Raw genomic sequence first — 23,872 nt, forward strand, 5'->3', positions numbered from 1 at the left:
AGTCAGCTACTCTGGTTCAATCCACACATGACACTAAGAAGAACGTCTGGCATGTAAATGAATACAGGTGAAATACTTTTGAATACAAATTGAAAACTTTTGATGAAAATACTGATTTTTTGACACCACAAGACAGGCTGGACATTTACACAGTGGACCTGTGTTCAACAATCAAAGGGGCGGGGCCACAGCGCAGCAGATAGTAGGATGTAGAAACACCCCGTCATAAATACCCCGAGCATAGCGGTGTTGGATCTCAAAAGAACAATGGAGGATGAAGAGAGTGCAGCCATGTTGATTTGTTTAAATGTTCTCATGGATAGAGTCTTCCGGCCCAGGTGCGTTCTTCTGTGGTTTTCCTGTCTCCTCCATAGTCTCTGTCTGTGTTTGTGGACAGTTCCACATACAGGTGTGGACTACCTATGACACTGTTGAACCCAGCTGGACCGGTTCCACCTGGACGCACAGATTTATGGAAACCATACGAGCCTGGACCACAAACTGTTAGAGTCCACTAAAGACAAAGACCAGGGGCCTCATGTATAAAGACTTGCGTGGATTTCATAACTAAACCTGGCGTACGTCCAAATCCAGAAAAGTCTGAACACACAAAAAAATCCAGATGTACAAAACTGAGCGTACGCCTGAATCCAAGTACATTTCCTTTATTCATCTCAATCAGCTGGAATTGAGCACATATGTTGGAGTACCTGACTCCTCCCTCTCCACGCCCACATTTAAATATGCAAATCAGTATAAACAGGGTCTGCAGGTGGGATTCCCTCTGGGATTCCCCTGTCTGCAGGATCAGACGATGATGTCAAGGTGGATGCGAAGCGGAGGATGAAACAGGCGGAAGAAGAAAAGAGACGAACTGAGACTGAGCAGAAAGTGGACGATACTGTGGGTGACACTGTTCTCACAGGACTGACGCCGATCAGCCCCAAAGTAAATATAGATTTAGTATTAGTGTCAGTCACACATGAGTTCATTCTATGGGTCATACACAGTCTGATCACAGCCGAACTAGATAAAGGTTCATGTGTGATCATGTCAGGAAATCAAAGAGGAAATCACAGACTTTGACTCATGTTTAATCACTCACATTATTATTTTCCAACAGTGAGACAGCAGACGCTCAGACCCAGGACCATCCTCCTGTCACAGAGGCTTCTGTTGACTCCAGTGTTAGCCGGTCCTCTGGTCCACCACAGCCCACTGCTGATGCCCATCTGACTGGTGTCCAGAACACCTACATGGGTCTATACTGACCCGAGTCACATTAGGACATCGAGAGGACAATGGGCGGAGTCAATGAGCGACTGGACCGACTAATAAATGTTCTCACAGACATGAACACTGCATTAAATGCATTTATCAACCAGTGAATTTTATGTCCTTGTCTCTTTGCTGTTGCTGAATGTCCATCTCGGCAGGATTGGCACTGATGGATACAGGGTCTAATTGGTTCTGGTTCTGGTTCTGGTGGTGGATGTGCTGCTCTGACAGCAGGATGACGTGTCTGTGTGTTCATTGTTCTTCTGTGTATCTCCCATGTGCACATCAATCAGAGGAATGACCTTTGTCACATTATTAACAGTTTCCCAGTGTCTCCTCTAAGTGTCTCCAATGGTTCCAAAGCACTAGAAACGTGCGTACTCCAGCTGTGGAGTTGGCGTGAAGGAGCGCACATTTCCACGGTCACTTCACTCTTTATACATCTGAACGTGAGCGTGGAAAAGGGTGTACGCCAGGTTTTTGTGCGTATGCATGCTTTATACATGAGGCCCCTGGAGAGGAGTGGAGTGGGCGGAGTCTGGGGAACTGGTCCGCTGTCCTGGTCCCGGACCCGGATAGACCCATATGTGATGGTTCTGTCCATAGTACTGTGTCCATAGGGGGACAGGGTACCAGTCTACAGAGGACAGAACCAGGACACTGACTGGACCTGAGGGACAGAACCAGGACAAAGGTAGTCCAACAGGAAGAAGGTCTCTTTTGGGTCCCTTTAGCCGGTCCCTTTAGCCCAGATAAAGGAGGACGGTTGGAACGGGGACGTTAAATAAAAGTAGAATTGACAGAGTAGAGTTCATTTCTAGTTCTAACCACGTTTAGTCTGTTTTTATTCTCACTTTGTGTCCCTAACTCAGTGTTATTCCTCTGTCCTCCATCCTCCAGATTTCTTTGTTTTCCGTGTTCATCGCTGTAAACTTTTGTCTGTTCGTCCTCGTCATTTGACCACGTTAACCAGCTGCTTTAAGCTCCGCCTCCTCTTATTTATCCACTCAGTGTAGAGAAGACATTGACTCCATGGAGAGAGAACCCATTGGAGAGAGAGAGAGAGAAAGGCGAAAGGCAAGATGAGAGGGGAGCACTTGAGGAGATGGATGGGAGAGGAGGTGAATTGGGGGGGGGGGGGGGGGGGGGGGCGGCAGAGATTAGTTATTTCACTCTAATGGTGAAGGAGAGGGACTTCATTAGCTCGGCCCTGACTGATGTGCTCATCAGACACACTAGTTGATGCATGATAAAAAGGAGCAGGAGCGAGGGAGGAATAGGGTGGGTGGGGGGATGGGGGGGGTTGGAAAGGAAGAGGATGAGGGAGAGATGAAGAAAGATGAAGGGGAAGAGAGATGAGAAAGGTGGGTGGAATGGGGAAGAAGAGGATAGAAGAAAGAGGTAGAGAGCTGTGGGAATGACAGAGTGGGAGGGAGGGGGTGACAGTGGGGGGGGGGGGTGTACATGATTGGGTAAAGAAGCTCTTGTCTCTTAGCTCTTAGTGGATACTGTCAGAGACTAAAGCAGTGAAACAGCAGCAGCAGCAGTGAGGGAAAGAGGAGAGATACAGCATGTGGAAGTGTTTCTGTGACTGGAGGGGGTGGGGGGGTTACTGCAGAACCTGAACATCACATTTAATTTGTACCAAAAATATGAAATAAGGACCATCAAATGAACGTGTTCATCCCTGTAGGACAGGGCTGTCAAACATGCATCCCAGGGCCCAAATCCGTCCCCCCAAAGGTTCCAGTCCGACCCCTGGGATGAACTTACAAAGTGTGAAAATTCCACAGTCTTGAATTGGATTAAGCAAAAAAAAAAAAAAAAAAAAAAGTTTTAGCTTGAATTAAGGAAAAAAAAAAAAAAAAATCTTCAATTAAGTTAAAAAAAAATCTTGAATTAAGCAAAAAATAAAAAAATAAAATAAAAAAAAATTGGAAATTTAGCAAAAAAAAATCTTGAATTTAGCAAAAAATCTTGAATTAACAACTAAATTTTTTTCCCCTTTGTTTTAGTGCAAAAAATAACATTAAATCAAGTCCAGGCATGTGGAACTCATTTTAGTTGTGGTTCCACATCAGACCAATCTGATCTACAGTCAAATAATAACAGCAGAAGAACCCATACAAAAGAAGGACTGCAGATTTACTACTGGGTTTGTTGGGAAAAAATATTTATGCCTATAAATCATGACAATTTCAAATTGTAGTGCAAAAAAAAAATCACATTAAATTCTGAAACTCTTTCCATTTCCAAACTCTCCTGTACCAATAAAATGTGACTAACCTGAACAAATGTGCCCAACCTGAAATGTCTGTATTAAATTCAGTCCAGTTTGAACTCTTTTCTTCCTGTTCCTCAGTGTTTAGTGTCTTTGGAGATCTGATCCAGAATGCACATGGACTAATGAGAAGTGGAGGAAGAAGACTGAGAAAATTACACTGATTTTTCTGAAGAAATGTCTGTTTTTTCAGGTTATTCACATCTTTTTTGTTTGGATAGTTTATAAAAGTAAGTATTTTCATAATTTAATGGGGGTTTTTTTGTAGTAAAACACAGACATAAATTGTCAGTTGTCATTATTTCAGAGCCCTGCTGTAGGATCTTTACTTAAAGCAGTGCATGACTTTCATCATTATCTTTTTTGTTTTTTCCAAATTGGTTCAAGTCCAGTGATAGTCTAACTCCACTGGTCGACAAGAAAAACACTTCCAGAATAAAAGGAGTTCAACTTCACATAAAAAAGAACAAATCAGTCTGTGTCAGGGTTCTCAAACTCCTGTTCTTTCAGGTTCCACATTCAGTCTGATCTGATCTGCAGTGGACCCAACCAGGAAAAGAAGAACAGAAGAACCCAGAAATACTGACAAGTGACAGTTTATGTCTGTGTTTGAGTGCAAAAAAACCCAATATTATGAATCAACTTAACATTTACTCATGTGCATTACAGATCAGATCCACAAAGGCACAAAACAGGCTGAATATTGCTAAAATTGTGTTTAATTTTCTTTAGACATTTCAAGTTATTCATATTTGTTCGAGTCATTGATGTTTTATTGGTAAAGGATAGTTTGTTACTGTAAATATTTTCATAATTTAATGTTTCTTGCACTAAAACAAAGATAAAAATGTGGTGTTGTCATTATTTATAGGATCATTATGCTATTATTTTAGTTCAACACCCTTTACTGTTAATATGTTCTTTTTGCACTTTGTACATTCATCCTGTGGGCCGGACTGGAACCATATGTGTTACACCTGTGGTTTAGAGGTTAAACCAGTTAGTTCAGTTCCACATTCAGCTAAATCTGATCTGCAGTGGACTGAGCCAGTAAAATAAGAACAGAATAATATAGAAATAATATCAACTCCAAACTTTTCTCTATGTTTTAGAGCGAAAAAAGTAAAATTACATTATGGACAGGCTTACATCTACAAACTATCTTTTCAAAAGATGTGAATCACATGAACAAACTGAAAAAATCAGTGTAATTTGAACACTGTTCTGCCTCAGTTTATCATTTCCACATGTACATTATAACGTACAGATCACAGTGGATCTACAAACACACAAAACATTTAATAACAGACAGAATAGTGTTAAAATTGTACTGACTTCTCTTAAGACATTTCAGGTTGTTCATATTTGTTCAGGTTATTCACATTTTTTGCTAAATTATACTTTGTTTTAGTGTAAATACATGAAAATATTTACATTTGCAAAGAGAAAAGTTTGGAGTTGTCATTATTTCTGTGTTATTCTGATAGTATTTGACTGGTCTGACTCGCTGCAGATTGAACTGGTCTGAATGTGGAACCTGAACTAAAAGGATTGTTCATATCTTACTGTCATTTTTTGCATTTCACAGATTCATCCTGTGGGTCAGACTGGACCCTTTGGTGGGCTGGATTTGGGCCCCAGGATGCATGTTTGACACCTGTGGGTTAAACATATTGACAGGATGGCAGTAAACTTCAATATTGTGGTTTAAAGTGCACAGCAGGATTACACATGTGCATTGTATTTTTCCTGAACTTCTACAGAAAAGCAGAAGATGAGTGTAGGACATGGATGGAGTGAATCTGCAGGAACACTGTTCCATCCACAGGGATAGGACACCACAGAGACACATTTCATCAATAATGCACCCAATGCACAACTTCCTAAATGGTTTAATGAACAGGAAAATGATGTTTTATGGCCTTCACAGTCACATGGTCTGAACCCCATTGAATAAGTTCAAGTTCAGACCAAACTTTGGAGGAGACAAAGACAAACAGACACTTACTGCTGTTTGGCACCAAGGTTCCAAGAGTTCTGGAGTTTTCATTCTAGTTTAGTTTTATTTAGTTTGGACTTTTTTTCTCTAATTCAGTTCATTTTAATTCGTTTTTAGAGCAGGTTTGATAGTTTTTATTAGTTTTCACTTTTTTTCTAAATGCTTAGTTGTAGTTCAGTTGTAGTTCAGTTGTAGTTCAGTTGTAGTTCAGTTGTAGTTTAGTTGTAGTTCAGTTGTAGTTCAGTTGTAGTTCAGTTGTAGTTCAGTGGTCTCTTTTCTCTTCTTCTCTGTGCTCCTATTCAAATCAATCCCAGACAGGACTCTGCTGCTTTAGTCTCCATGTTTCCAGGTAGAGTGGGGACCAGAAGACGACTGGAAACCACAAGTGAACTACAACTGACGGAGCAAAAAGTGTCGTATGGAGACAGCACAGAAAACTGAGAGAGACAAAGAAATCCATTTAACATCAATCTGACATTGACAAAGACCAAAACCAAGGGAATTTGATCCAGAATTTTTATCCGTTTTAGTTAGTTTAGTAAACACACAATACAGTTTCAGTTAGTTATGGTTTTTCTTTTATTTATAGTTTTTATTTATTTCAGTTAATGAAAATGTTTTTTCTATTCTAGTTTTGGTCATTTCGTTAGTTTTCCTTAACGATAATAACCTTGGTTCACAGCAGTGTCACAGGACAGAGCAGTGTCCGTTTGGTCTGTTTCTAACTCTATCTGCTGTGCGGTAGAATACGAATGAGGACACAGAAATGAAATTCTTGAATTTGGTGTGACCTGCAGAGGAGCTCTGCCACTGTTATAACAGCAAATAAAGGAATATATGGAATACTTTTGAATGAATGCACATTCAATGCTAAGGAACACTGAAACCATTTCAGATGAACGTAGTGGAAATCACACCAACACCCTCCATGTTTTTTATTTGGATTCAAGTTAAAGGTTAAAGGTCTTTCCGTTGCAGTTTTGTGCAATAGACAAATTTCACTACAACTGAAAAACCACCTCTTGCAAGAACAAAAAGTTTTCATTGAAAAACAAGAGTTTTGGCAAAATTGTAATTTTTCCCTTTGGCAAATTTTTATACATAAGTTTATGTTTGTGACATTTGACTAGTGACTAGTAAGTCAGGGATTGGGTTGATCTGACAGTATATGATTGGTCATGTGCCACTTAGAGCCCCTCCCCCCTTGTCTTCTCACTTGGTACTATGGAGCACAGGTGTTTGTGTCAGACTGCAGTGGAAGCTCCTCTGACCCTAAAATGACTCCCATTAAATGCTCAAATCTGTTCAGTTGTTTTCATTTCATTGTCTCCAAATGTGTTGGAACACGTTCATCTCTCAGACCAGTTGGTTCAGAATCAGTTTGATCCCAGATCAGTGGACTGGATGTTGTTCACTTCTCCTCCATTCCCGTGTCTGTGTTTGTTCATTCCATCTCTGCTCAGTGCATTTGTCGTAGACGCTCAGGGTCCATGCACTTCAATGGGACTGAGTGGAACTGCTTTAAAACCACTACAAACTGGACCAGCACTGGACACATGACACCCTGTTGTCCCGCCCCCGGACGCTCGGCATCTCTGGGGGCGAACGGAGCTGTGGGCGGAGCTTGGCCGGGCCGGACACCGAGCTTCCGTGCTCCGATCGGAGGACGGGTCCGAAGGCTGAATGCGGTTTGATTGACAGCTGTTTTCAGATCTGCTCCTTCACTGACACAGTTCAGTTTAATACCGTCACACATTCTGCTGTGGAATCACACAAACCAAATGAACTGTTCATTTACTGACCTGGAAATACACAAATACACAAATACACTAATCACAGGGAACGTGTCGTGTAAAATTTACGACCGTCAGTGGGAGAAATCTCTGGTCACTGTGACGCTCCTCTCCAGTTGTTTTTATGTCTGTACTCCATCTATGTAGTGGAACTTTGTTGAGTAACAGTCACACAGAGCCAAAGACAAACTCAGAGATCGAGCAGAATTCCAGCCACATAAAGTGTTTATTCACACAAAATAAACACAGAGTTGACATCTGCAGAAACAACTGACTTTTTCACTCTGGGAGACCACTTTTATACCATCAAAAGTAGGTTGGGTTTAGCTACAAACCACACCCATGTTTTATCATATTTTGAACATTAATCTCGTCACGTCGGAAACCCCCCTCTCAGCTTGTCCCCGATAGGGTGAGGTTTCTTTGGTGTCGGTCAGGATTGGTCAAACATATATAAATATGTAACTTTTTCTTGGAAAATGTTCGGTACTTCCCAGAATGTTCAAAAATTTCCACTCACGTGTACTTCTTTTGCACACCACGTTTTCCGGAACTTTCCATGAGCTCACATGTTCATTCTGCCCGCCCCATTTTGTAACTTTGCATGAATTCACGTGTTCCTTCAATGGCTGCACGTTTTTGTTCTTTTTGTGGGTCTCCCAGGAAAAAAGTCAACCACTCTGTTACAACCATCACATTGTACTGAAATTTAACTTATGGCATGCAAATGAATACTTTTGATTATAAAATGAATACTTTTGATTATAAATGAATACTTTTGAAAATAAAATGAGTACTTTGATTAAAATGCTGGTTTTTTGACACCACAAATGGAGGGCTGAAATGATGTTTAAATAACTTGACAGTTTTTTTTTTTTGATGTAAGCCGACAATGGGCTTCCCGTCTGACAGACGATCCTTCTCCACTGCTGTGGAGTCTTATGCAGGTAAACGTGTTCGTGGCTACACTTAAAAATAAAAGGAAATAACTCGGCTTTTCCTGAAGTCTGCCGTTGTGTTTTTCCAGTGGTCTGCTGAAACAGTTCAAACCTAGTGTTTTTTTTTTGTGTTAAATACACGACAGTAACATTGAATGAAATGCCATGTTTCCGTCTGCGTCTAATCACTGAACTCATCCTCCTCTCGTATTTCCCACTCTTCAGTCTGTGAACTCAACAGGGCCTGTGTTCTGTGTCCAAACTACTGGAGCGTCATTACTTTGAGAAGTTTTCTCCTGCAGCCACTTTAGTCACAGAGTCCAGATAAGGCCGTCCACATCCCAGACACAAAGCTCTGCTTCAGATGAAGCCTTGGTAAACAGTATGTAAATCAGATGTGACCTGGTGCCAGAGCACCACTCTAACTGTGGGAGCAGATTCATGAAGGCTCCTGCAAGGCCTCGTGCATTAGCAGTAGGAGTTCAAATCACTCTGAGCCCCCCCTGCCGCCCCCCCCCCCCACACACACACACACACACCTCCCCACTACATTTCATTCCTATGGACAGGCTGAGTCCTGCTATGATTCATGTTTATATGCCTTTTAGATATTGCAACTGCTTAGACAGATGACAGAGAGAGAGAGAGGGAGAGGGTGGAGGTAGAGGAGCAGCTCATTGATTTATGTTCAGAGTAAATGCTTTCATTAAAGTGGCGTGGCCTCTACTTGTTGGTGTTAAAACTACACTTTTTATATGCGCTGTATTTGGGCTGTGACTGTGTGAGCAGTCTCCCCTGTGTGTTCACAGATTCACCACAATAAACTAAACACCTGACAATGAACTTCCTGAAACACAGGTGTTCATATCAGTACGCATCCACGTCATTAAAGCGTACCTGTGGGGAATTTTCAGTGCTAGCTATCTCAGAAGATCACGTATCATGCTAGCGGTTCCATCCGGTCAACGTGATGTCATGACTTGCGTAAATATACACTCCCCTTTTACTCGGTGTGTTATCTGTACACATTATAACCCAGGGCGCAGAACTGCGTAGGGACACTGTGGACCTGTCTCTACCAGTATCCATCCACTATCAGTCCAACCGCTGTCCGTAGTGTTTAGTCAATGACACACAAAGGGTTAATAGTCGGTCTCTGCTAGAAGTCCCGCCTCTAATGTAAATATCACTCTCTGATTGGCTCTTTGGTTTTGCTACCCCTAACCCTAACTCTAACCTTAACCCTATCCTATAATATTCAACTCTACTGTGACATTAGTCTTTATAGTTTGGATCCCAGACCCTGTTAGAACACAAACACCTGGACTCAGCGGCTCCACAGACTTTAGTCCATGTGTGTGTGTGAGTTCAACACTTCTGAATCTGAGCATCAGTCCGGTCACAGCTGTAATGCACCAGTGTTTCAGTCCAGTCGGTGAAAAGAACTCGGTACATGTGATGTTTAGCTTCATGACAAGTGGGGTCAGAACTGTCCTCACCTCCTTCCTCTTCTTCTTCTATTTTTTTTCCTTTCATGAATCATCTATCTGCAGTTGGAACTGGGGCCTGCAGGCATGAGGTCCACTCGTATCCTTGGAGGGAACACCCCAGCACACTCACAGCTTTGGCTTTTGTCACTCACTTTGTGCCCTTGACCCGCTTTGGAAACAGCTGCAGGGCATGAACGGGGTCTTCTTCAATGTGTTTGTGCAACTATGTGTCTTAATGTGTTACACTTGGCAGATGTGGGCCTTTAAAAGCTAATGCGGATATTTTAGGAGTCAGGCTGTAAAAGAGAAAGAGACGGGAAAAAAAAAGATTAGAAATAAGAATGTGAGCTGGAATTGACTTTGGGTTGAATTAGAGCCATTAGACCAGGCCTGTCACACTCCTGTTCTGTCAGGTTCCACATTCAGTCTGATGTGATCTGCAGTGGACCCAACCAGGAAAAGAAGAACAGAAGAACCGATGAATAATGACAACTGACAATTTATGTTCTGTGTTTAGTGCAAAAAACCCATTAAATTATGAAAATACTTACTTTTATAAACTATCCAAACAAAACAGATGTGAATAACCTGAAAAAACAGACATTTCTTCAGTAAAATCAGTGTAATTTTCTCAGTCTTCTTCCTCCACTTCTCATTAGTCCATGTGCATTCTGGATCAGATCTCCAAAGACACTAAACACTGAGGAACAGGAAGAAAAGAGTTCAAACTGGACTGAATTTAATACAGACATTTCAGGTTGGACACATTTGTTCAGGTTAGTCACAATTTATTGGTACAGGAGAGTTTGGAAATGGAAATAATTGTCATAATTTCATGTTATTTTTTGCACTAAAACAAAGAATCATTTGAAGTTGACATTATTTACAGACATAATGTAACATTATTTTTCCATCAAACCCAGTAGTAAATCTGCAGTCCTTCTTTTGTGTGGGTTCTTCTGCTGTTCTTATTGGACTGTAGATCAGATTGGTCTGGATGTGGAACCCACACTAATATGAGTTCCACAGCCTGGACTGTGGAATTTAGACACTGTGTAAATTCATCCCAGAAGTCGGATTGGAACCTTTGGGGGGCACATTTGGGTCCAGGACGCATGTTTGACAGCCCCGTCTTACAGAATCATTGTCAGAAATGTTTTTATTTCATATTCCAGTGCCATTCAAACACGTAGGGTTTAACAGGAGTCAGTTTTGACCCAGTTTTGGAAGAGTGGAGGGTCTGGTCACTCAGGCGTTGAAGGGTTAAAGTAAAGTTGATATTTGACCGCATTCAGTTTAGAAAAATACAAGTCAAAGTGTGTGTTGGACTATTGAACAGATAACACCTTTATGTTGTGTTTGTTCTTTGTGGGATACGATGACGTGTGCTTGAACAGAACATGGAATGTGAGTTGGGGGATTCTGGGAAAGGCACTCTAGATGTGGTGGATCAATAGTTGTGGCTGCCTGGTCTTCTGGTGTTTCCGTCTGTGAGCGGCTGCAGCCCAGACGTGGTCCTGGTTTTACTGTTGATACCAGTAAAGTTTAAAGTATCATGAAGGTCGAGTTAAGGGTTCCACACAGAGGAGGTCAGGGTTAAAGGACCTGTCAGACCCAGTGGTGGAGAACACTTCATTCTGGGTCGGATCTACTAAGACCCAGTTGGTGTGTAGTAATGTACCTGTGCAGTCTACAGTTCTGTGTGTGGGGTGTGACCAGTTGGAAGGTGATTTACTCAGATTACTTGTGCAAATTACAACAGGTGCAAAGTCTTGGAGACCGACCTGTTAAAATGAGAGTTTAGTGTGAACGACTGGAGACAATAAGATGTACGAACTACTGTGGGATAAACCAGCACTAACGATAAACCAACACTAACGATAAACCAGCACTAACGATAACCAGCACTAATGATAAACCAGCACTAACGATAAACCAGCACTAACGATTAACAAGACTAACGATAAACCAGCACTAACGATAAACCAACATTAACGATAAACCAACACTAACGATAAACCAGCACTAACGATAAACCAGCACTAACGATTAAACAAGACTAACGATAAACCAGCACTAACGATAAACCAACATTAACGATAAACCAACACTAACGATAAACCAGCACTAACGATAAACCAGCACTAACGATTAAACAAGACTAACGATAAACCAGCACTAACGATAAACCAGCACTAACGATAAACCAACACTAACGATAAACCAGCACTAACGATAAACCAACACTAACGATAAACCAGCACTAACGATAAACCAACACTAACGATTAAACAAGACTAACGATAAACCAGCACTAACGATAAACCAACATTAACGATAAACCAGCACTAACGATAAACCAACACTAACGATAAACCAGCACTAACGATAAACCAGCACTAACGATTAAACAAGACTAACGATAAACCAGCACTAACGATAAACCAACATTAACGATAAACCAACACTAACGATAAACCAACACTAACGATAAACCAACACTAACGATAAACCAGCACTAACGATAAACCAGCACTAATGGAACAGACTGAATGATCCTGACCATGGAAATGAAACAGTGGAGGAGTTTAGTCAGAGAAGGTACTGATGACTCAATAATTCATTTATTTTTCATTTTAAAGGTAAATGTGTGTGTGTGTGTGTGTGTGTGTGTGCTGGGGGGGGGGGGCATATGTCTGAATTATTTTTTCTTCTGTTATTCCAAAGTGGTTCACACCAGGATGACAGTGTGTTGTGTGCATGTGGTCTCCTCATTTGTTCATCTCCTCTTCCATGTGTGTGTCATTCTTCATCCAAACCCTCTGCTCCTCCTTTTCAGTCCTGTCCAACACACACTCAGTTTCTATCACTTACATTTTCTTTCTGGTTTGATGAATCTCTTTGCGTGTGTTAAATTAATATATTTTCATTTTCTCCTCCCAGCACACGTACATCTGCCTCATATTTCATATTCATTGTATCAAACACACTAGCTGATACTATTTTCCACCTTAACAGACTCAGCCCTTAGTGTCACTGTCAGTACATCAGTTTGGACAGTTCTTTGTGTGTGCACTGAGTTTGCACACGTTTTAATACACGTAAACCTTCAGTAGATCTGACCCAACATGAACTATTGGTCACTAACCATCAGTTCTTTCTTTCTTTCTTTCTTTCTTTCTTTCTTTCTTTCTTTCTTTCTTTCTTAATATATATATATATATATATATATATATATTTTTTTTTTTTTTTTTTTTTTTTTTTTTTTTTTTTTTTTTAAACCATCATTTGTTAACCACAGGTTGGAATAAGCAGGCGGCTCACATGATGTACCACTGTGTTTTCCACCAGAGCAGAGGTTCCATTCATTGTCATGTTGGACTTCCATCCCAGTGCGGGACAGTCTGTACAGGTGTGTAGTGTTGGCTGTTTGGAGTGAAGGACGGCCCATCAGTCAGTGTGATGACGCCGTACATCATCAGGCCTGGTTCCTTCCATCTGTACCGACTCCAATCAATGGGTGAAGATAAGAGCGCTGTGGAACGTACCGGCAGATTTACAGCGCCGTTATGTCCACAACACTGAAAGTATCTATGATAGATAAGAGATCAGGCTGCGCAGTCAGTGACGTCTTTTAAATCACTTCTTAAAACACAGGTTCATCGACTGGCCTTTATGTGATGTCTGTTCCTTTTTAATTTTCATTTTAATTGTTTACATTTAAATGTTATCCTGTTTAGTTATTAATTTATATTCTTGTACATGATGTTTTATCTCACTCCTTCATTTTTACATTCAGTTGACAGCATCATGTTCTCCCTGCTCTCTTTACTCTGATTCATTTAATTTATTGGAAGTGTCATGTTTTTGCATTTGTTGTACACATCTCTTTTGTTGTGTTGCTTCTGTTTTAGTATATTTACTTGTATCTTGTATTCTGCTGTTGTGCCTTCTGCTTTTTCTGTCAAAGCACTTTGTAAACTTTGTTTTCAAAGGTGCTATACAATAAATAAAATAAATAAAAGCTGTTATTATTATCTGTGAAACTGCATGGAGCTCTGGACGTGTCCTAAGATCACACCTTTCTGGGATGACAGATTTGTCTCTAAAGATTAGTAGTATTGTGATTTGTATGGAGTCGCCACATTCTTGCCGATACACAGCCCGATAAATATTCCTTTTTTGTTTGTTTGTTTTTTGGGTTTTTTTTTTTGTCATTCATGTTTCATTTATTATTAATTGTAATCAATATCTACTGCAGATACAGATTTTTTTTGTTTGGTTTTTTTATGCATGCCACATGTTTGATTACATACAGTACAGGCCAAAAGTTTGGACACACCTTCTCATTCTTCGCATTTTCTTATTTTCATGACTATTTTCATTGTAGATTCTCACTGAAGGCATCAAAACTATGAATGAACACATGTGGAATTATGTACTTAACAAAAAAGTGTGAAATAACTGACAACATCTCTTATATTGTAGTTTCTTCAAAGTAGCCACCCTTAGCTCTGATGACTGCGTTGCACACCCTTGGCATTCTCTTGATGAGCTTCCAGAGGTAGTCACCTGAAATGGTTTCCACTTCATAGCTGTGCCTTGTCAGGGTTACTTAGTGGAATTTCTTGCCTTATTGATGGGGTTGGGACCATCAGTTGTGTTGTGCAGAAGTCAGGTTGATGCACAGCTGACAGCCCTATTGGACAACTGTTAGAATGCATATTATGGCGAGAACCAATCAGCTAAGTAAAGACAAACGAGTGGCCATCATTACTTTAAGAAATGAAGGTCAGTCAGTCTAGAACATTTCAAAAACTTTGAATGTGTCCCCAAGTGCAGTCACAAAAACCATCAAGCGCTCCAACGAAACTGGCTCACATGAGGACCGCCCCAGGAAAGGAAGACCAAGAGTCACCTCTGATGCTGAAGATAAGTTCATCTGAGTCACCAGCCTCAGAAATCACAAATTAACAGCAGCTCAGATTAGAGACCAGATGAATACCACACAGAGCTCTAGCAGCAGACACATCTCTACAACAACTGTTAAGAGGAGACTGCGTGAATCAGGCCTTCATGGTCAAACAGCTGCTAGGAAACCACTGCTCAGGAGAGGCAACAAACACAAGAGATTTATTTGGGCCAAGAAACCCAAGGAATGGACATTAGACCAGTGGAAATCTGTGCTTTGGTCTGATGAGTCCAAATTTCAGATCTTTGGATCCAAACGCCGTGTCTTTGTGCGACGCAGAAAAGGTGAACGGATGGATGCTACATGCCTGGTTCCCACCGTGAAGCATGGAGGGGGAGGTGTGATGGTGTGGGGGTGCTTTGCTGGTGACGCTGTTGGGGATTTATTCAAGATTGAAGGCAACCTGAATCAGCATGGCTACCACAGCATCCTGAAGTGACATGCCATTCCATCCGGTCTGCGTTTAGTTGGACCATCATTTATGTTTCAACAGGACAATGACCCCAAACACACCTCCAGGCTGTGTGAGGGATATTTGACCAAGAAGGAGAGTGATGGAGTGCTGCGCCAGATGACCTGGCCTCCACAGTCACCGGACCTGAACCCAACCGAGATGGTTTGGGGTGAGCTGGACCGCAGAGTGAAGGCAAAAGGACCAACAAGTGCTAAGCATCTGTGGGAACTTCTTCAAGACTGTTAGGAAACCATTTCAGGTGACTACCTCTGGAAGCTCATCAAGAGAATGCCAAGAGTGTGCAAAGCAGTCATCAGAGCTAAGGGTGGATACTTTGAAGAAACTAGAATATAAGAGATGTTTTCAGTTATTTCACACTTTTTTGTTAAGTACATAATTCCACATGTGTTCATTCATAGTTTTGATGCCTTCAGTGAGAATTTACAATGTAAATAGTCATGAAAATAAAGAAAATGTGAAGAATGAGAAGGTGTGTCCAAACTTTTGGCCTGTACTGTATGTTAATGTATATAAAATGTCTTGTACATGTGTATGAGCAAAACCAAATAAAACTTTAGTTAAAAAAAAAAAAAAAAAAACTGCATGGAGCAGGTGCCTTCTCACCAAACACTGCCTTTTCTTCATCGTTTTGTTCTTTGCTTTTAAATGTCCTGTTTTCTATTGTGAGCGTCAACACTCTCTGTTCCAGTCTTCTGTGGTCTTCTGTCGTTGTTTCCTCCTTTCTACTTCTCCTTCGCTCCTATTTTCCAGAGTGTGGAAGTAAACTATGATGATTAATGGGAATGAACCATAAATCTAAATAGAAAATGCAGCCTTTGGCTTTCAGTTTGTAAATGGCTGTATTTTCCCAGGTCTGTGAAAGCCCAGTCCAGGTGAATTATAGGGTTTACCAGGCTGTGAGGCTGTGGGGGGGGGGCCGCTGTGCATACTGAGCAGGACCAGGAGAGGCCACGGATTCAGGACAGACATATGGAAACACATGAGTAAAAGTGGATACTCACAAACACAGAAGATAAGTGGAAAAACAAACAGAAATAAAAAAGGAAGTAAAACTGATGCTACATTTAAAGCTTGCAAACAAACGCCAAACTAGTTGACCATGTCCGTGGGGGTGGTACCCCCCCACACCGGCAGGAGGAGGCCCAAATACACGATCATATGTGGGGTCGGTATCGGTCCGGTATCGGACGGAGCATTTTCCCTGGAGGTTGGTCTGGTCCACGGTCATCTGGACCATCTGGACCATCTGGTCAGTGAGACAGAAGTGGAAACAGCCGTCAGACTCCTGATTAAAGCCTGACCGACTGATCAGCCGGCCGATTATAGCGTATCACTGATTAATCAACATCAGCCAATATGTAGGAGATGTATTCACTTTTTTGCTGCGGAGATTCTGTCGCTCACTGCTGCCATGTATGTGTGTGTGTGTGTGTGTGTGTGTGTGCTGCCCAGAGAGTCAGAGGAACAGTAAAGGGAGTTAGTTTCACTTTCACTCCTGCTCGGACACAGATGCTATCACCCCCCCCACACACAATCCCAGAGCTGCACCGTCCCCCGCCGAAAATCACAGACCGCCACCGCGCGCTCTGACAAGGATGGACCGCTAAACCCTCACAGTTTCATTCTGCAGACAGGCCTGGGTGTTACTATTGTAGGGGAGACTGGGGACAGTTGGAACACAGGTCAGTTGGAACTCTTGCAGTTGCTCCAATCAGGAACAACTTCAGACTGACCTAATTCCCTCTGCACATGCTCAGTTTAGTCCTTAGTCCCACATGGGCAGTAGTAGTGCAGTGAGGCAGACACATCCACATGTGTGAGTGAAACAGAATTGTGTGCTCAGTCAGATTTTTTACTCTAATTACTTTTGTGATTACATAGTTTGCATTTGAAAGTTGTGTCAATTATATTTGTGAGATAAACACAGATTTATGCACCTGTTTATCCACCTGTCCACAATTATCTAATGTAAGATTATTATATCCTGTGTACATCAGTGTTCTCATTTCAGATACTGGCCAATATATTGGATATCGGCTTTTTTAGCCCCCATATCGGTATCGGCCCCACAAATCCCATATGGGTCAGGCTGTACTCCTGATCCAGGACACAGTATATAAGGTGAGGAAAAGGCATCTTCCTGCTCCTGGTGAACCTCCTCTGTGCTGAAATCTCCCTCCATCGTGCCAGGTAATGATGCAAGAAATGCCCATTTGTTCTAAAGTGCCCCCCTTCAGACCCACCAGTGTAAACACATTCAGGTTTTGCTTATATTCATGGGTCTCCCTGGTGCTGCTAAATGACCCTGTTGTCGTACCTCAGTGCTGTGGGATACTTGTGTCTATGGGGCTCTGCAGGTTGGTGTAACGTGTGTTTCACAATAATAGCAGAAGGATTTGGATCTTTAGTAAAAAATCTACACGTGAAATGGAGTGACTGAACAACAGTACACTTTGAAGGTTTCATGCACTTTTTACACATCAGGGCTTAACGTCATATGCGTGTGTGTGCATGCAATAGTGTTTGAAAATGCAACAACAACAAAATCTGATTATTCGATTAATCACTGAAATGTTCAGTAGAATATTCGACTTAAAAAAGAATCAACCACTAGGGCTGTGTACCGGCAAGAATCTGATGATATGATACAAATCCCAATACTAGGATCACCATACGATGTATCACAATATATCATGATACTGTTAAAAAGGCAATTTTTAGTTTGTTTCTTTTTTTTAATGATTATTTCCTTGAAGAATTGAATTCCAGCAGAAATCTGCACAAACACTAAACACATTGTATTTGATCCCAACAGGATCTAATGTTCAATCACCAAATGTTCAAACTGTGTTCAAACTGAAATTTCTGTTTTCCAGACATTCCAGTTTCAGATCCTGTTCAAATGTCACATTCTATTAGTTCACAACTAACATCAGAACAGGATTTGAGTTCAATCCAAACAAAGAACAAACAGTATTGAATAAACAGTGTTAAATAATAATAAATAAAATATGGACAAAAAAGAAAAATAAAACATCAAAAATTAACCTCCACCATATCTACATTTGAATAAATACATAAAAATATCCATACAGTAATTTTTAATATCGATTACAGTTTTGTGAAATGAAATATCACGATATATTGCAGAACCCGTGTGTTCTTCCAGACCTATGGACCGCTGCAGCCCTCTACAGAGCCACAGGTTTTGGAACCTGCTCAGCTGGAGTCAGGCTTCCATTCCAAACACCAGATGTTTCCAGATGTGGTGGACCTCCAGGAGCCAGCAGAGCTCATCCACCACCGGTCACATACTGGCTGTACTTGGTAAGTGGACAGGAATGACCCTCTGACTAGTCTTCACTGCTCTTTTCACTTAGAAAACCAACAGAGGAATCCTTCTACACACAGTCCCTCTCTAGATTGTGTGTTTTCCTCTTCTGTGGTTCCACCAGGTTTCCATGTGTCCCTTATGTTTGACATGGTTTAGTCGACTTCAGAACATTTACAGTTACAAGCTTCGCTCAGTGAACACCTTGACACACTATGATCCAAAGATAAAGACTGAAGAAGAAAAGCAGAAAAGTACTCAGAGCGCAGGCCTCCGCCAAGGAAGATGACCCCCCCCCCCCCCCCCCCCCCGCCCGCCCCATAACAAAAATGTAATCAAACGTTCCTTGTGCCAGTATCAACATTTCCTGAAAGTGTCATCAAAATCTGTCCATAACTTTTTGAGTTATCTTGCTAACAAACAGATAAACAGAAAAACAAACAAACAAACAGAAAAAACCCTGATGAAAACAGAAGCTCTGCTGTTCTTTTAGGTTTTCAGCTCCTGATGCCTGGAACAAGCTTCAGTCTGAGCTCCATCTACAAACACTGATTTTCTTTTTTTTTTTTTTTTTTTTTTTAAATGTATTTATTTATTTAAAAAAAAAATTAAAAAAAAAAAAAAAAAAAAAAAAAAAAAAAAAAATATATATATATATATATATATATATATATATATATATATATATATATGTATTTATTTATTAAGTTATTTTTCATTTTATTATTTTTTTAAATGTATTTTATTTTTTTAAAAATTTATTTATGTATTTTTTTTTTTTTAAGTAATAAGTATATGCTAAATGTCACTAATTCATTGCCATCAGATCTACAGGTTTATCTTCTACAGAATATCCCTGACCTGAAGCACGGCAAATTAATTCATTTATTCCTGTTTAATTTTTTACGTGTATGGAAATGTTTCTTAAGGGTTAAGGCTATATCTGAGCCATGTTTGAGCTTTGAGGTTGTGTACTCAACCCAGAAACCAGACGTTCCTAATCAAAGGACGGCTAATGCATGCGTTTGCATCTGATGTTCTTTAAAACCTAACCTCAAGTCAGTGTGAATCACTTCAGGGTTAGAGTTCCATAAAACTGGAGAATGTAAAAGGATCAGGCCTTTGAATAAACTCAGCCTCAGTGGAAAAAAATACCTGTGCATGAATCTGTAAAGTCACATAAGTGAATATTTAAAGGCTCTATTTCTGCATCCCATTCCTGTGCGTTGGTATTTGTCACCCCAGGCCGTCTGCAGTATCCTCATTTTAAGGATCTAATATGAATATGTATGACCACGCAATGTGATGACCTTAATTACTTTAGTCTGGGATCACAAGTACCTGAATAAGAGCCTGACAAAAGGGTCAAATTACTACACCATTCTACTAACAGTTCTGGAGTATTGAGTATTTCGGTTTCTGTATTAAGATACAATCTGCATATATGGGAAGTGTGCACCAAGGCTATTATCGTTAACAAAAACTAAAGAAATGACAAAACTAGAATTATAAAAACATTTTCATTAACTGAAATAAATAAAAACTATAATTAAAAGAAAAAAAAAAACCATCACTAACTGAAACTGTACTGTGTGTAGGAATGGGAATTGAGAACTGGTTCTTTTTGAGAACTGGTTCCCAGTAGATCGATTCCTTGGAATCGTTTGCCTGCCTGTTTAACAGTTCTGCTTATCGATTCCACCTTCGTTGCACATGCGTGATGACGTCACACGTACGCTGCATTGTTTTGGTCAGAATGTAGCCAACATGGCGTTGAGGCAGAAACGGTCTAAACGGACCACACCAGGTCCAAACGGACCACACCAGGTCCACACAGACCACACCAGGTCCACACAGACCACACCAGGTCTAAACGGACCACACCAGGTCCACACAGACCACACCAGGTCCACACAGACCACACCAGGTCCACACAGACCACACCAGGTCCAAACGGACCACACCAGGTCTAAACGGACCACACCAGGTCCAAACAGACCACACCAGGTCTACACAGACCACACCAGGTCTACACAGACCACACCAGGTCCAAACGGACCACACCAGGTCTAAACGGACCACACCAGGTCCAAACGGACCACACCAGGTCTACACAGACCACACCAGGTCCAAACAGACCACACCAGGTCCTAAACGGACCCACACCAGGTCCAAACGGACCACACCAGGTCTAAACGGACCACACCAGGTCCAAACCGGACCACACCAGGTCTACACAGACCACAACCAGGTCCCAAAACGGACCACACCAGGTCACACAGACCACACCAGGTCCAAACAGACCACACCAGGTCCACACAGACCACACCAGGTCCAAACGGACCACACCAGGTCCAAACGGACACACCAGGTCTAAAAAACGGACCACACCAGGTCCAAACGGACCACACCAGGTCTACACAGACCACACCCAGGTCCAAACAGACCACACCAGGTCTAAACGGACCCACCAGGTCAAACGGACCCACACAGGTCTAAACGGACCACACCAGGTCCAAACGGACCCACACCAGGTCTACACAGGACCACACCAGGTCATAACGGACCACACCAGGTCCACGACGGACCACACCAGGTCCCAAACGGACACACACAGGTCCAAACGGACCACACCAGGTCCAAACAGACCACACCAGGTCTAACGGACCACACCAGGTCCAAACGGACCACACCCGGTCTAAACGGACCACACCAGGTCTAAACGGACCACACCAGGTCCAAACGGACCACACAGGTCCAAACAGACCACACCAGGTCTAAACGGACCACACCAGGTCTACACAGAACAACCAGGGCCAAACAGACCACACCAGTCTAAACAGACCACACAGGTCCAAACGGACCACACCAGGTCCAAACGGACCACACCAGGTCCAAACACGACCACACCAGGTCCAAACGACCACACCAGGTCTAAACGGACCACACCAGGTCCAAACAGACCACACCAGGTCCAAACAGACCCCACACCAGGTCTAAACGGACCACACCAGGTCCAAACGGACCACACCAGGTCTAAACGACCACACCAGGTCCAAACGGACCACACCAGGTCTCACAGACCACACCAGGTCCAAACGGACCACACCAGGTCCACACAGACCACACCAGGTCCAAACGGACCACACCAGGTCACACAGACCACACCAGGTCCAAACTGGACCACACACAGGTCCAAACGGACCCCACCAGGTCTAAACGGACCACACCAGGTCCAAACGGACCACACCAGTCTACAAAGACCACACCAGGTCCAAACAGCCCACACCAGGTCTAAACAGACCACACAGGTCCAAACAGACCCACACCAGGTCCCACCAGCCCACACCAGGTCCAAACGGACCACACCAGGTCTAACGGACCACACAGGTCTAAACGGACCACACCAGGTCCCAAACGGACCACACCAGGTCCAAACAGACCACACCAGGTCCACACAGACCACACCAGGTCCAAACGGACCACACCAGGTCCAAACGGACCACACCAGGTCTAAACGGACCACACCAGGTCTAAACGGACCACACCAGGTCCAAACGGACAACACCAGGTCCACACAGACCACACCAGGTCTAAACGGACCACACAGGTCTAAACGGACCACACCAGGTCCAAACGGACCACACCAGGTCCACACAGACCACACAGGTCCACACAGACCACACAGTCTAAACGGACCACACCAGGTCTAAACGGGACCACACCAGGTCCCCAAACGGAACCACACCAGGTCCCCACAGACCACACCAGGTCTAAACGGACCACACCAGGTCTAAACGGACCACACAGGTCCAAACGGACCACACCAGGTCCAAACAGACCACACCAGGTCTAAACGGACCACACCAGGTCCAAACGGAACACACCCAGGTCTCCACAGACCACACCAGGTCCAAAAGACCACACAGGTCTAACCAGACCAGCCACCAGGTCCAAACGGACCACACCAGGTCCAAACAGACCCACACCAGGTCTAAACAGACCACACCAGGTCAAACGGACCACACCAGGTCCAAAACGGACCACACCAGGTCTACACGACCACACCAGGTCCAACAGACCACACCAGGTCTAAAACAGACCACACCAGGTCCACACAGACCACACCAGGTCCAAACGGACCACACCAGGTCCAAACGGACCACACCAGGTCCAAACGGACCACACCAGGTCTACACAGACCACACCAGGTCCAAACAGACCACACCAGGTCTAAACGGACCACACCAGGTCCCCAAACGGACCACACCAGGTCTAACGGACCACACCAGGTCCAACGGACCACACCAGGTCTACACAGACCACACCAGGCCAAACGGACACACCAGTCCACACGACCACACCAGGTCCAAACAGACCACACCAGGTCCACACCGACCACACCAGGTCCAAACAGGACCACACCAGGTCCAAACGACCACACCAGGTCTAAACCGACCACACCAGGTCCAAACGACCACACCAGGTCCAAACGGACCACACCAGGTCTACACAGACCACAACCAGGTCCAAACAGACCCACCAGGTCTAAACAGACCACACCAGGTCCAAACGGACCACCAGGTCCACACGACCACACCGGTCTAAACGGACCACACCAGGTCTAACGGACCACACCAGGTCCAAACGGACCACACCAGGTCCAAAAACAGACCACACCAGGTCTAAACGGACACCAGGTCCAAAACGGACCAACCAGGTCTACAAAGACACACCAGGTCCAAACAGACCACACCAGGTCTAAACAGACCACACCAGGTCCAAACGGACCACACAGGTCCAAACAGACCACACAGGTCTAAACAGACCACACCAGGTCCAAACGGACCACACCAGGTCCAAAACAGACCACCAGGTCTAAACAGACCACACCAGGTCCAAACGGACCACACAGGTCCAAACAGACCACAAGGTCTAAACAGACCACACCAGGTCCAAACGGACCACACCAGGTCCAAACGGACCACACCAGGTCTAAACGGACCACACCAGGTCCACACAGACCACACCAGGTCCAAAACGGACCACACCAGGTCTAACGGACACACCAGGTCTAAACGGACCACACCAGGTCTAACGGACCACACCAGGTCAAACAGACCACACCAGGTCCAAACAGACACACCAGGTCTAAAGGACCACACCAGGTCCAAACGGACCACACAGGTCTAACGGACCACACCAGGTCCAAACGGACCACACAGGTAACACAGACCACACCAGGTCCAAACGGACCACCAGGGCACACAGACCACACCAGGTCCACACAGACACACCAGGTCTAAACGGACCAC

At 43.1% G+C, this 23,872-nt stretch overlaps 1 long non-coding RNA gene across 1 annotated transcript in view; it reads left to right on the forward strand.

The window, feature by feature from the left end:
* The first annotated feature begins 6,523 nt into the window (after positions 1-6,523).
* The window catches only part of LOC115426669 (uncharacterized), a 23,464-nt gene continuing 6,115 nt past the window's right edge, over positions 6,524-23,872 (forward strand). Inside the window, exons 1-2 of the long non-coding RNA XR_003936383.1 lie at positions 6,524-6,663; positions 17,937-17,946. This is a non-coding gene — a long non-coding RNA (uncharacterized LOC115426669). The remainder of the gene's footprint in view (positions 6,664-17,936; positions 17,947-23,872) is intronic.

The sequence above is a fragment of the Sphaeramia orbicularis genome, chromosome 10, assembly GCF_902148855.1.
Source record: "Sphaeramia orbicularis chromosome 10, fSphaOr1.1, whole genome shotgun sequence".
Taxonomy (NCBI): domain Eukaryota; kingdom Metazoa; phylum Chordata; class Actinopteri; order Kurtiformes; family Apogonidae; genus Sphaeramia; species Sphaeramia orbicularis.